We start from the raw sequence: 14,738 nt of genomic DNA, 5'->3' as shown, positions 1-14,738 counted from the left end.
ATAAACTCCACTCGCTGTGTTTGGAGGAAGAAGAAGGATGAGTACAACCCCAAGAACACCATCCCAACCGTGAAGCATGGAGGTGGAAACATCATTCTTTGGGGATGCTTTTCTGCAAAGGGGATAGGACGAATGCACCGTATTGAGGGGAGGATGGATGGGGCCAAGTATCGCGAGATCTTGGCCAATAACCTCCCTCAGTAAGAGCATTGAAGATGGGTCGTGGCTGGGTCTTCCAGCATGACAACGACCCGAAACACACAGCCAGGGCAACTAAGGAGTGGCTCCGTAAGAAGCATCTCAAGGTCCTGGAGTGGCCTAGCCAGTCTCCAGACCTGAACCCAATAGAAAATCTTTGGAGGGAGCTGAAAGTCTGTGTTGCCCAGCGACAGCCCCGAAACCTGAAGGATCTGTATGGAGGAGTGGGCCCAAATCCCTGCTGCAGTGTGTGCAAACCTGGTCAAGAACTACAGGAAACGTCTGATCTCTGTAATTGCAAACAAAGGTTTCTTTACCAAATATTAAGTTCTGTTTTTCTGATGTATCAGATACTTATTTCATGCAATAAAATGTAAATTAATTACTTTAAAATCATACAATTTGATTTTCTGGATTTTCTTTTTAGATTCTGTCTCTCACAGTTGAAGTGTACCTATGATAAATTACAGACCTCTACATTCTTTCTAAGTGGGAAAACGTGCAAAATCAGCAGTGTATCAAATACTTGTTCTCCCCACTGTATATAGCACGTCATGACAGAATTGTGAGCCTTATAGTAAAGGACATATCACTCCACTTCCCAGTTACAGTGAAAATGTATACACATGCTTGTGTCAATGCATCTATGTTCAATTTCTGTAATGACCAATGTCACTTTTCACAGTTGTCTGCTAACACACCAGATGTTGTTGTTGTTAATGAAGAGTCCAGAGAGGTGTCTGTATTAGAGGTAGCATGCACCTTTGATATAAGCCTAGAGGAAGCCTTCATGACTAAGGTCATGAAATACCAGCAGCTTGTAGATACCATCTCAGAGCTAGGCTATAGGTGTACGCTATTAGTCTTTATATTTGGCAGTCTTGGACATGTGCACAGATTGGTTGTCAGAAGACTACGTCTACTGGGAATGTCCAAGGGAGAAGCAAAAAGGCTCAGCAAGTATTGCTCTGTCTCTGCGATTATTGGCAGCCGCCATATATGGCGGAGACGGTGTTACTTGTACCCGTGAGTCTTGTCCTGTTGTATGTGAAAGACATTGTCCATGTCTGTTTGTGAATGCATCCCATCTGTGCCTTCTGTATTTGTGTCCCTGTATACTTGTTTCTATGTGGACATAAATAAATGATTAATGTGTGTGTGTGTGTGTGTGTGTGTGTGTGTGTGTGTATGAATGAATGAATGAATGAATGAATGAATGGACTTTATTGTCATTGCTACAGTACAGGTACCAAACAACGAAATTTAGGAGGGGTGGCTCCCCTGGTGTTAGGAAAGGAAAAAAAAAAAAAAAACTTTAAAACAAAAATCACAAGAAGGGAAGGAGCTGGTTTACATAAATAAAGGCTATGTACACAATCCACTGTACTATACTGTACAGATAGACGACTAGGGTTGTCATATTGCACAATAGTATTGTTTCACGTTATTTAAAGTGTCACAGTTTGCAGGCTTGAAATGTACATGTTTGTGCCTCAGCACTACACCTGTTTTTTCAGTCCAGCAGCTGCCATACAATCCGTCCAGACTGTCCAGGGCCCAGAACTTAGGTCTTTGCTGTGTTCAGGGCCTGGACGGCCCTGTGGTAGAAGCTGTTCTTCAGTCTGTTAGTCTTAGCGGCTAGTTGTCCTGAACCGCCTTTTCGAGGGCAGCCTGGTAAAGTGTACGTACCCAGGGTGGGTCGGGTCCCTGGAGATCTTGGAGGCCTTCCTGAGACAGCGTGTGTTGTACAGCTCTTCCAGAGAGGGGAGGGGGGCGCCGGTGATCTTCTGTGCTGTTCTCACGACTCTCTGTAGCGCATTTCTCTCCGCTGTTGTGCAGCTGGAGAACCAGTTGCAGATGCCGTAGGTGAGGATGCTCTCCACTGCGCCGCGGTAAAAGGTCACCAGTATCTCCTGCTTGCTGTGTTCCTTCCTGAGGCATCTCAGGGTGTATAGCCGCTGTTGTGCCCTCTTGATGGTGCCTTTTGTGTTGTCCTTCCAGGTCAGGTCATCCCGCATGTGCGTCCCCAGGAATCGGATGGTTGAGACTCTCTCCACGCTCTCTCCGTCGATGAGCAGGGGCTGGATCTCGGACTTTTTCCTCCTGAAGTCTACGATGATTTCCTGGGTCTTTGACTTGTTCAGCAGCAGGTTGTTAACCTTGCACAGCTTGCTCAGTTGCTCTACCTCATCCCTGTACGCCGCCTCGTCCCCCCCGAGATACATCCCACCACGGTGGTGTCGTCTGCAAACTTTACGATGGAGTTGCTGGGGTGGACGGGGGTGAAGTCGTAGGTGTAGAGGTTGTAGAGGATGGGGCTTAGCACGCAGCCCTGGGGGGACCCAGTGCTGAGTCTGAGGGCTGTGGAGGTGTGGGGGCCCACCCGCACCCTCTGGGGGCGGTCGGTCAGGAAGTCCTTGATCCACGCACATATAGAGTGTGATAGACCCAGGTCTAGTAGTTTGGTCACTAGCCTGTCTGGAAGGATGGTGTTGAAGGCGGAGCTGAAGTCCACGAAGAGCAGTCTCGCGTAGCTGTTTCCCCTCTCCAGGTGGGATAGAGTGGCGTGGAGAGTCGTCGCGATGGCGTCCTCTGTGGACCTGTGGGCTCTGTAGGCGAACTGGTATGGATCCAGGTTGGGCAGGAGGCGTGTGAGTATGTGGGCCCGGACTAGTTTCTCGAAGCACTTCATGATGATTGGTGTGAGTGCCACCGGGCGGTAGTCGTTTAGGCAGCTCACCGTGCTTTTCTTCGGGACTGGGATGATAGTTGAGGTTTTCAGGCAGGGTGGGACGGTGGCCTGGGACAGGGACTGGTTAAAGATGTTGGTGAAAACCCCGGCCAGCTGGTCGGCGCAGTCTCTCAGCACCCGTCCCAGGACGCCATCCGGCCCCGAGGCTTTCCTGGGGTCCACCGCCTTCAGTACGCGTCTCACTTCATGCTCTGTGAGGGTGAGGCTGCTGAGAGCTGGAGAGAGTGGTGTTTGTGTTGCGGTTACCTCCGTTCGCCCCTCGTCGAACCGGGCGTAGAAGGTGTTCAGCTTTCCCGCCAGCAGGGGGTCGTCCTTTGCGGCTGTGAGCCTGTTGGCTCTGAAGTTTGTCATCTGCTGAACCCCCTGCCACATCAGAAAAAGCCATATATGCCTATATTTATATATATATATATAGTATATTTATGTATTTTACTATTTTATGCCCCATTTTCTTGTCACACATCAAATGATATAGCAACATACTTGATGTGTGTGTGTTTTATCCTAGTAACAGTGAGTGTGTTCATGTCCTCCCTGTTAGGTTGTTGGCAGAGTTACTCCCAGGCTGGTTAGAATGACAGGTGGAGGGAGTAGAGAGTTAAGTGTCTGGTTAGAAGGGTTAAGTGTCTGGTTAGAAGGGTTAAGTGTCTGGTTAGAAGGGTTAAGTGTCTGGTTAGAAGGGTTAAGTGTCTGGTTAGAAGGGTTAAGTGTCTGGTTAGAAGGGTTAAGTGTCTGGTTAGAAGGGTTAAGTGTCTGGTTAGAAGGGTTAAGTGTCTGGTTAGAAGGGTTAAGTGTCTGGTTAGAAGGGTTAGGTGTCTGGTTAGAAGGGTTAGGTGTCTGGTTAGAAGGGTTAGGTGTCTGGTTAGAAGGGTTAAGTGTCTGGTTAGAAGGGTTAAGTGTCTGGTTAGAAGGGTTAAGTGTCTGGTTAGAAGGGTTACGTGTCTGGTTAGAAGGGTTAAGTGTCTGGTTAGAAGGGTTAGGTGTCTGGTTAGAAGGGTTAGGTGTCTGGTTAGAAGGGTTAACCGCCTGGTTAGAAGGGTTAAGTGTCTGGTTAGAAGGGTTAAGTGTCTGGTTAGAAGAGTTAAGTGTCTGGTTAGAAGGGTTAAGTGTCTGGTTAGAAGGGTTAAGTGTCTGGTTAGAAGGGTTAAGTGTCTGGTTAGAAGGGTTAAGTGTCTGGTTAGAAGGGTTAAGTGTCTGGTTAGAAGGGTTAAGTGTCTGGTTAGAAGGGTTAGGTGTCTGGTTAGAAGGGTTAAGTGTCTGGTTAGAAGGGTTAAGTGTCTGGTTAGAAGGGTTAAGTGTCTGGTTAGAAGGGTTAAGTGTCTGGTTAGAAGGGTTAGGTGTCTGGTTAGAAGGGTTAAGTGTCTGGTTAGAAGGGTTAGGTGTCTGGTTAGAAGGGTTAGGTGTCTGGTTAGAAGGGTTAGGTGTCTGGTTAGAAGGGTTAAGTGTCTGGTTAGAAGGGTTAGGTGTCTGGTTAGAAGGGTTAAGTGTCTGGTTAGAAGGGTTAAGTGTCTGGTTAGAAGGGTTAAGTGTCTGGTTAGAAGGGTTAAGTGTCTGGTTAGAAGGGTTAGGTGTCTGGTTAGAAGGGTTAGGTGTCTGGTTAGAAGGGTTAGGTGTCTGGTTAGAAGGGTTAAGTGTCTGGTTAGAAGGGTTAGGTGTCTGGTTAGAAGGGTTAAGTGTCTGGTTAGAAGGGTTAAGTGTCTGGTTAGAAGGGTTAGGTGTCTGGTTAGAAGGGTTAAGTGTCTGGTTAGAAGGGTTAAGTGTCTGGTTAGAAGGGTTAAGTGTCTGGTTAGAAGGGTTAAGTGTCTGGTTAGAAGGGTTAGGTGTCTGGTTAGAAGGGTTAAGTGTCTGGTTAGAAGGGTTAAGTGTCTGGTTAGAAGGGTTAAGTGTCTGGTTAGAAGGGTTAGGTGTCTGGTTAGAAGGGTTAAGTGTCTGGTTAGAAGGGTTAGGTGTCTGGTTAGAAGGGTTAAGTGTCTGGTTAGAAGGGTTAGGTGTCTGGTTAGAAGGGTTAGGTGTCTGGTTAGAAGGGTTAGGTGTCTGGTTAGAAGGGTTAAGTGTCTGGTTAGAAGGGTTAAGTGTCTGGTTAGAAGGGTTAGGTGTCTGGTTAGAAGGGTTAGGTGTCTGGTTAGAAGGGTTAGGTGTCTGGTTAGAAGGGTTAAGTGTCTGGTTAGAAGGGTTAAGTGTCTGGTTAGAAGGGTTAAGTGTCTGGTTAGAAGGGTTAAGTGTCTGGTTAGAAGGGTTAAGTGTCTGGTTAGAAGGGTTAGGTCTCTGGTTAGAAGGGTTAAGTGTCTGGTTAGAAGGGTTAAGTGTAGGGATGCACCGAAATGAAAATTCTTGGCCGAGGCCGAAGCCGAATTTAAGGAAACACTTGGCCGAATACCGAATGTGTATCGGCAGTTTTTAATTTTATCATTGCATAAACTAAATACATTTTACTTTTTATTCATACTTCTCAAAGAAAGAAATTGAGATTGAAAAAAAAGAACTTTTATATATAACTTATTATAACTAATTATCGTGGGATTTAATCTCTACTGCTTTCCAGGGTTCAAGTTAATGATATTCATGATTTGTCTCTACATAGGCTTCAGAAAGTATTTAGACCCCTTCACTTTTTTCACATTTTTGAATAGATTTGCCATCAATCCACACACAGTACCCCATAATCTAAGTAAAAACGTTTTTTAATGTTTGCAAATGTATTAAAATGTAAATACAGAAATACCTCATGTACATAAGTATTCAGACCCTTTGTCACTCTTAAAATTAGGTCAAATGCTAAATGTCTTCAACAAGTCATTCAACAAGTTGAATTGAGTCCACCTGAGTGTAAGGATAATAGTTCATGTTATTTCAGAATGAATATCTTTTGTTTTTATAGTCTCTGGTTTGCATAGAAACCACCGCATGATACAGCTGCATGTCATAAACTCGTGTAGAACAGCTGGGAGTCTGAATATGTTTTCAACAAGGCAACAACTCTGCTTCTCACTCCAATTTTAAATTGAGCTACGACTGCTAAGCTAACTAGCTAGATGAGTGTAAGGTTGCGTTCGTAAAGTCGCTCTGAGAGCGCTGGAGCGCACACTGGGCCCGACGTCATAGAGAAACCGAGTCATTTGATTGGACGAGAGGCATTCCACGAGTGCTGATCGGATTTCCTGAGTGAATTTACGAACGCAGCCAGTTTTGAAAGCGCGTCGCCTCGCGCCGCGCGCCTGTTGAGAGTTATATTTAATTGTATTGCGTCATCAAAACACGGCCACTATTCGGTGGTAAACATTCGGTGTTTTCACACATTCGGCCGAATACCGAATGTGCTTTATTTTGCGATATTCGGCCGAATACATTCGGTGGCCGAATGTTCGGTGCATCCCTAGTTAAGTGTCTGGTTAGAAGGGTTAGGTGTCTGGTTAGAAGGGTTAAGTGTCTGGTTAGAAGGGTTAGGTGTCTGGTTAGAAGGGTTAAGTGTCTGGTTAGAAGGGTTAGGTGTCTGGTTAGAAGGGTTAAGTGTCTGGTTAGAAGGGTTAGGTGTCTGGTTAGAATGACAGGTGGAGGGAGTAGAGAGTTAAGTGTCTGGTTAGGGGTTGATGTTGGTATTGTTTGAGAAATATACTCTTCACTGTTTCTGCTTCCTTTGTTTCCACTGCACAGATCCACCTCACAGCCCAGCTACCATGTCTGACCCCAGGTCCACACAGTCCCCTGGTTCTGGCTGTGGTTCTCCAGCCCTGGAAAGCACACACGTCCGATGGATGGTGGCAGTGAAGCTTGAAGACTGCAGGAAATTACTCAAACATAATGTGGCAATTAAAGAGGAGGAGGAGGAGGAGGAAGAAGGAGAAGAGAAGAAAGATGTGATGGTGAAAGAAGAACAGGAAGAAAGGGGCGAGGAAGAAGAGAAGAAAGATGTGATGGTGAAAGAAGAGGAAGTAGAGGAGGAAGATGTGATGGTGAAAGAAGAGGAAGTAGAGGAGGAAGATGTGGTGATGGAAGAAGAACAGGAAGAAGGAGGAGAGGAAGAAGAGAAGAAAGATGTGATGGTGAAAGAAGAACAGGAAGAAAGGGGCGAGGAAGAAGAGAAGAAAGATGTGATGGTGAAAGAAGAGGAAGTAGAGGAGGAAGATGTGATGGTGAAAGAAGAGGAAGTAGAGGAGGAAGATGTGGTGATGGAAGAAGAACAGGAAGAAGGAGGAGAGGAAGAAGAGAAGAAAGATGTGATGGTGAAAGAGGAAGAAGGAGGAGAGGAAGAAGAGAAGAAAGATGTGATGGTGAAAGAAGAGGAAGTAGAGGAGGAAGATGTGGTGATGGAAGAGGACAAGGATTATGAAGATGATGAAGTTGGTGAGGATGATGAAGATGGTGACGATGATGAAGATTATGAAGTTGGTGAGGATCCCGAAGATGATGAGGATGGTGAGTTCATGTTATGTATTTGGTGAAGGCCAGGCCAGGTTAATGAGTAGATCAAAGGGCGCTGGCAGATATTTAGGCTGCATTTACACCGCAGGTCCAAGTGACACAATTCAGATTTTCTTCTCACGTTTTTTCTCATGTGGCACAGATGGGTTATGTAACATGCAGGTGTAAGCAGTATACAAGCACATTGACTCTGATATTCTCAGATCCCATTCAGGCCTCAATCTCATGCCGACCTCTATCAGATATGAATCTGATATGTGTCATGTCTACTGCGGTCTCAGCAGGCAGGTCGCATATACAGTGCTGTGAAAAAGTATTTGCCCCCTTCCCAATTCCGTGTGTTTTTGCATGTTTGTCACGCTTAAATGTTTCAGATCATCAAACCAATTTTAATATTACACAAAGATAACCTGAGTAAATAGAAAATGCTGTTTTTAAATGATCATTCCATTTATTGAAGTCAAAGAGTTAGGGTTATACAGGTGAATAGTAGCAGGGTTATACAGGTGAATAGTAGCAGGGTTATACAGGTGAATAGTAGCAGGGTTTCAGGGTTTTTCCTGCATAGAGAATTATGAGGCGGCCGCCTCCGTCATATTTCTAGCCGCCTCCAGCTCTCGTCAAAACTCCGACAGTCGTATTTTCGACAAGCGTTGCACTCGGTGGATTTCTGTCATTTCTAACTGCAATTCCGATGTGGTGGCGGGGGCGCTGTTTAACCTTAACCCTGGTGGCGCTGTGCTGCAAATAAGCTTAGCTTTGGTGTTTGCTAGCGAAGACAAAACAAGGAACCAGCCAGCAACATGTTGAGCCCTGGACTTGCACACTTGTCACTTTGTCAACTGTCAGAATAGTCTTTTAGGTCGAAACGTTATTTCATATCAAAAATCCTGAAAGTCACATTAGTTGGCTTGCTGTTCCATTTTCCAGAATGACAAGTTGAGCCTATACTAGTGTTAGTCAGTGCTCCTTTTAATGTATTATTTGCAAAATGATCAGTTTTGAAGTCTGTCAGGGGTTTCAATTGCTGAAAAGTTGTATTAATCAGACAGTCAACAATAGGTTTTGGACTGACATGGTACTACTGTCATTAACAAGGACTAACCAACTTTCTCCGTCATAACCTCATTTTGTGGCAGAAAAACCCTGAGTAGACGTTTTTGATGACGCGATCAAACAGTGCAATGCTGTTCTTATTTATTTATTTATTTTCAGTTATTGTGCTTTGTTGGTATAGCCTAATGTCGAGTGTTCAATAAAAGTGATCAAATAGAAGTTTTCACAATGTCTTTCTTTGAAAAGCATGAATAAAAAGCAACATTTATTTAATGTATGCAATGGTACAGAAATAAATGAAAAACTGCCGGTACGCATTCAGTATTCGGCCAAATGTTTCCTTAAATTCAGCTTCGGACAAGACATTTCAATTGTGTGCATCCCTAATTTAAATGACACAGTTCTATCAAGGATGGAATATTACAGGTTTCCATTCCAGGTATCCTAACACTCTGAACACAGCGTGTGCAGACTCCAGAGATGTGGTGTTACTTCTGGCACTGCTGAGTCTATGGAAGCAGCACTTGTTCTCATGTTGTTTCTAATCCTGTATATGTTCCTATTCTTACAGGAGAGAGCTCCAACCCAGACTCAGACATGGAGCCCAGCTCCACCGCATCAGGAAGCCATAAACAACACAGACTACACACAGGAGAGAAGCCATATCCCTGCTCCCTGTGTGGGAAGAGTTTCAGTGTGGCAGCAAACCTAAAGAAACACCAGAGAATACACACAGGAGAGAAGCCATTCTGCTGCTCCCAGTGTGGGCAGAGTTTCAGTCAGGCAGAAAACCTAAAGAGACACCAGAGAATACACACAGGAGTGAATTCGTTCTACTGCTCCCAGTGTGGGCAGAGTTTCAGTCGGGCAGGACACCTAAAGAGACACCAGAGAATACACACAGGAGAGAAGCCATATCCCTGCTCCCAGTGTGGGAAGAGTTTCAGTCGGGCAGAAAACCTAAAGAGCCATCAGAGAATACACACAGGAGAGAAGCCATATCCCTGCTCCCAGTGTGGGAAGAGTTTCAGTCAGGCAGGAGACCTAAAGAGACACCAGAGAACACACACAGGAGAGAAGCCATATCCCTGCTCCCAGTGTGGGAAGAGTTTCAGTCGGGCAGAAAACCTAAAGAGCCATCAGAGAATACACACAGGAGAGAAGCCATATCCCTGCTCCCAGTGTGGGAAGAGTTTCAGTCAGGCAGGAGACCTAAAGACACACCAGAGAACACACACAGGAGAGAAGCCATATCCCTGCTCCCAGTGTGGGAAGAGTTTCAATCACGCAGGAAACCTAAAGAAACACCAGAGAATACACACAGGAGAGAAGCCGACTGCTCCCAGTGTGGGAGGTGTTTAAAGGAGACAGGAGCCCTAAAGAAGCTCCACCCCCCCCCCCACCACCACCCCCGTCACCTCGCTCTTCCAGGAGCCAGCAGCAGGTTTAGGAAAAAACTAAAAGCCTTTTTCAAGATGGCCGCCATTCAGTGCCGTCTCTCTCTCTCTCTCAGCATAATGATGCCAGATGTCTCCTTACCTGTCTTCTTCTCTTTTACGTTTACATTGTTGACGTTTAGCAGGGTGGGCGAAGGGTATGAGGGTGCAAAGGAGGGGGGGGGGACATGGGAGAATTTGGGGAGATTGGGGGGGGGCGGGAGAGCTCGGCCAGGAGTGAGTTGCAGTAGTCTTCCTCCTCCTTCTTCTTCTTCTTCTTCTTCTCCTTCTTCTTCTCCTTCTTCTTCTTCTTCTTCTCCTTCTTCTCCTTCTTCTTCTTCTTCTCCTCCCCCTTCTCCTCCTCCTTCTTCTTCTTCTTCTTCTTCTTCTTCTTCTTCTTCTTCTTCTTCTTCTTCTTCTCCTTCTTCTTCTTCTTCTTCTCCTTCTTCTCCTTCTTCTTCTTCTTCTCCTCCCCCTTCTCCTCCTCCTCCTCCTCCTCCTTCTTCTTCTTCTTCTTCTTCTTCTTCTTTTTCTTTTTCTTTTTCTTCTTCTTCTCCTTCTTCTTCTTCTTCTTCTTCTTCTTCTTTTTCTTTTTCTTTTTCTTCTTATTCTTCTTCTTCTCCTTCTTCTTCTTCTTCTTCTTCTTCTTCTTCTCAATGTTTCAGAACACTGAGCCTGGAAGCCATAGCAGTTGTGAATGCAGTGCTTCAGTGTGTTCACAAGTCTTCAGCTCTGTCTTGTTATCTCTCAGATCCAATTCATGAGCTTTGTGTTTGTATAGAAAAAACCCTCTAACCCCCCCCCCCCCCCTGTGGAAGCATGGTACAGTCCAAAACCTGCCACACCCACCCCTCTGGTACCCAACTCCTCTCAGCGTTACTATGGCGATAGCGTCCAAGCAGCAGCAGGCATTATGAACAGTGTTTTTCGGTTCAGCTTCAGTTTCCGGTTTGTTGTCGTCCATAATCATAATCTACTCAATCACACGACAGTTGGATTTTGTGGTACTTTGCTTTTCTTTAAAAAAACAAAAAAAAAAAACAATAAACAAACAAACAAAAAAACGTATGTGTAAATGCTGTAAGAAAATGTATATATATATTTTTTTTTTTTAAATGTGTTCAGTTGTTTTTGTCTGAGGGGTGTCTGTTTAGAGCTACTACACTACAAACGAACAAGATGGCCGCCGGCTTGTAGTCCTGCTCGCAGAGCTATCAGCTGGGCTGTCAGACTCTCTGTTCACAATCAAACTCTCTACCCTACGTTGGGGAGGCTGGCGGAGGTAGAAATCGGAGGACGGGCTCATTGTAATGCGTGAAATAGAATGAGGAATAATATCAAACACACTATTCCTCATTCCGTTCCATGCATTACAATGAGCCCGTCCTCCGATTTCTACCTCCGCTAGCCTCCCCTGCTCTACATGTTCAGTAATATGGAGTTGGAAATGTTTTGCAGTACTTAAACATGAAGAAGAAGACAAAATGTGTTCACAACAATGTCACAAGATGTTTTGCATTATTTCAATAAATGGCTTGTTTTGCCATCTTTTTGCCATCTACAGTATGTCCCAAGGTTTTGTGAGTATTATTTCATTAAAATTATATTTGATGAAACCCGTGAGCTTTCCTCATTTTTCTGTACCGTAATCTCTCTATTATCTGGGAAGTAGTTTTCAGAGGTTACAGCCGCGTTCGTAAATCCGCCAGAGCGCACGCTGGGTTCAACGTCATAAAGGGACCAAGTGATTTGATTGGACAAGAGGCAGTCATGTGAACGCTCGGCGCTCTCAGAGCTAACTTAAGTTGCGGCCTTCGTGACCTCTGATCTTGTTGACAGCAGACTGTCCTGGTTCAGAAAGCCTGGGGGAACCTTCGCTGAAAGTCGCGACAAAATGGTGGAAACCCGTTTGAAATGAGTGACGCCTCGCGCTAGTAATTCATAAAATACAAAGGTTCCATCTCACAAAACATAATGGAATGTAAAAACGTTGACGCTCAATATCTCTGAACTGCCCTAGACGGAGATAGAACCTTATCATTCTAAGCTCATGATATTTAACAGTAACAAACTGTGCTCCTCCATGGATTTTTGAGGTCGCGCGTTCACATGATGTGATGATCATCTTCTCTTTTTTTTTTTTTTTACACTCTGTTTAGTCAGGTTTTTCAACAAATATACAATACAATAACATTTGGTAAATGTAAGTGACAAAGTAATACAGCAAGTTTAAGTGAACCAAAACAAAAACAAGACAGGACTAAGACAGCAAACAAAAAATAGAATCCAGGACTACGGCTAAAGACATGAAATCGATAAATAATAAAGAAAAAGAAACAGAAACAGTGTGTAATGTAAACATAAGTCACTGTTGGTCAGTCAGTTGCCTGGCAGATATCTGGCATGTCCCGCTCTCGTACACTCAAAGAATGGGTCCCACATCTTATAAACCATCCTCCTTGCCCCTCATTATGACCTGGTCCTCTCCAGTCTAGGGTCAGGGTTAGGGAGCCTCTCATTATGAGCCTCTCCAGTCTAGATACGTGAATGTTAGCCTACCTGTTGTAGCCTACCTGTTGTAGCCTACCTGTTGTAGCCTACCTGTTGTAGCCTACCTGTTGTAGCCTACCTGTTGTAGCCTACCTGTTGTAGCCTACCTGTTGTAGCCTACCTGTATGTTAGCCTACCTGTTGTAGCCTACCTGTTGTAGCCTACCTGTTGTAGCCTACCTGTTGTAGCCTACCTGTTGTAGCCTACCTGTTGTAGCCTACCTGTTGTAGCCTAACTGTTGTAGCCTACCTGTTGTAGCCTACCTGTTGTAGCCTACCTGTTGTAGCCTACCTGTTGTAGCCTACCTGTTGTAGCCTACCTGTTGTAGCCTAACCGGAAAGTTGGCATTTTGTAAATAAAAAGCAGGCTTAAACCTACGCCTAGTTTAGAATAGAAATACAAACATAACAGTGTGGAAGTACTATTAAGTGTGTGAGACAGATGTCACCTGCAATCTGTACAAGGATAAAATACCTTGAATGAATGAATGAATGAATGGACTTTATTGTCATTGCTACAGTACAGGTACCAAACAACGAAATTTAGGAGGGGTGGCTCCCCTGGTGTTAGGAGAGGGAAAAAAAAAACTTTTAGAATAAAAATAAAAATAATCACAAGAAGGTAGGGAGCTGGTTTACATAAATAAAGGCTATGTACACAATCCACTGTACTATACTGCACAGATAGTCAACTAGGGTTGTCATATAGCACAATAGTATTTTTTTACGTTATTTAAAGTGTCACAGTTTGCAGGCTTGAAATGTACATGTTTGTGCCTCAGCACTAGCTGCCATACAATCCGTCCAGACTGTCCTGGGCCCAGAACTTAGGCCTTTGCTGTGTTCAGGGCCTTGACGGCCCTGTGGTAGAAGCAGTTCTTCAGTCTGTTTGTCTTAGCGGCCAGGGTCCTGAACCTCCTTTTACGAGGGCAGCCTGGTAAAGTGTACGTGCCCAGGGTGGGTCGGGTCCCTGGAGATCTTTGAGGCCTTCCTGAGACAGCGTGTGTTGTACAGATCTTCCAGAGAGGGGAGGGGGGCGCAGGTGATCTTCTGTGCTGTTCTCACTACTCTCTGTAGCGCATTTCTCTCCGCTGTTGTGCAGCTGGAGAACCAGTTGCAGATGCCGTAGGTGAGGATGCTCTCCACTGCGCCGCGGTAGAAGGGGGAGCTAAGGTAAAATCCTTCAACACAACCAATTTAATAAGGCACTAGAAGTTGCATCGCATAGAGGAGCATGGCGAGTTTGAAAAGCTGACTGCGGAGATTGAGAAGAAAAAGGCAGAGAAACGCCCGCTAACACAAAGCACTATAGAGACCCACAGACCTTTATACCTTTATACCTTTTCACAGTGCCTCATAAAACGTTTATTTGCATAGCTCATATTCCTAGCTGTTCCTGCATCCTCTCGAAAACATCTGTGATCTCTGATTAACCCCCATTTGTCTCCAGGGTCTCATGCCTTCCCAGACACATCATGTTTCCTTTTGCAAAGGTAAACCCTAAACCCTAAACAAAGATGACCTCCCCTGGGCTGACACCCTGAACCCAAATGGTGCTGAACTCCTATCATGTCAAGAGATCATGAGATCATTTCAACATGTAGGCTACAATTCAACACAACTTGAGCTCTTCAACACTGTACAAATTTTAACCCAATTGAAAGAGAAATCCACCATAGCCACTCTTCTAAAACAACTGTGAGGAGATGTATTTAATGTAAACTAACTATTAAAGTTAGCAAGCAAGTAACAAGCTAGCCACTCATCTAAAATACCACTCTGAGATGTATTTCATGTAGACAAGCTAACCATTATATTATTTGTTTATACAATTATATTGTATTGGGTGATTTTAATAAAAATTGGCTGGATAAGACCTCTGACAAAGAAAAAAAGCTACTTAGTAGTCTAAATGTTACTCAGTTAATTAATGAGCCTACTCGCATCACCCCCAGAACCCAATCTCTGTTAGACTGGATACTGGTTTCACATCCTGATAGGTTTCTAAGGGCTGGTGTTTTGTCTGATTGTTTCAGTGACCACTCAATTGTCTACTGTGTGTGGAAGATCAAACTAACCAAACTGCCACCGAAATTAATAAGAATCAGACAACATAAGAAATTGAATTTTGATTTATTTAATAATGATTTGATTGATATTAACTGGGACAGATTTAAGTTAATACCGGATGTACAAGATGCCTGGGACTTTCTGTATACTGAATTCTTAGCTGTTGTGGAAAAACATGCTCCCTTCAAAACTGTCAAGGTCAAGGGTAAACATCTCCCCTGGATCAGCTCTGGGGCCTCATTCATAAAAAAGTACTTG

This window comes from Nansenia antarctica (assembly GCF_963989245.1).
Source record: "Nansenia antarctica genome assembly, chromosome: 2".
Taxonomy (NCBI): domain Eukaryota; kingdom Metazoa; phylum Chordata; class Actinopteri; order Argentiniformes; family Microstomatidae; genus Nansenia; species Nansenia antarctica.
The sequence above is the reverse complement of the archived record's forward strand: the minus strand, read 5'-3'. Positions refer to the sequence as shown.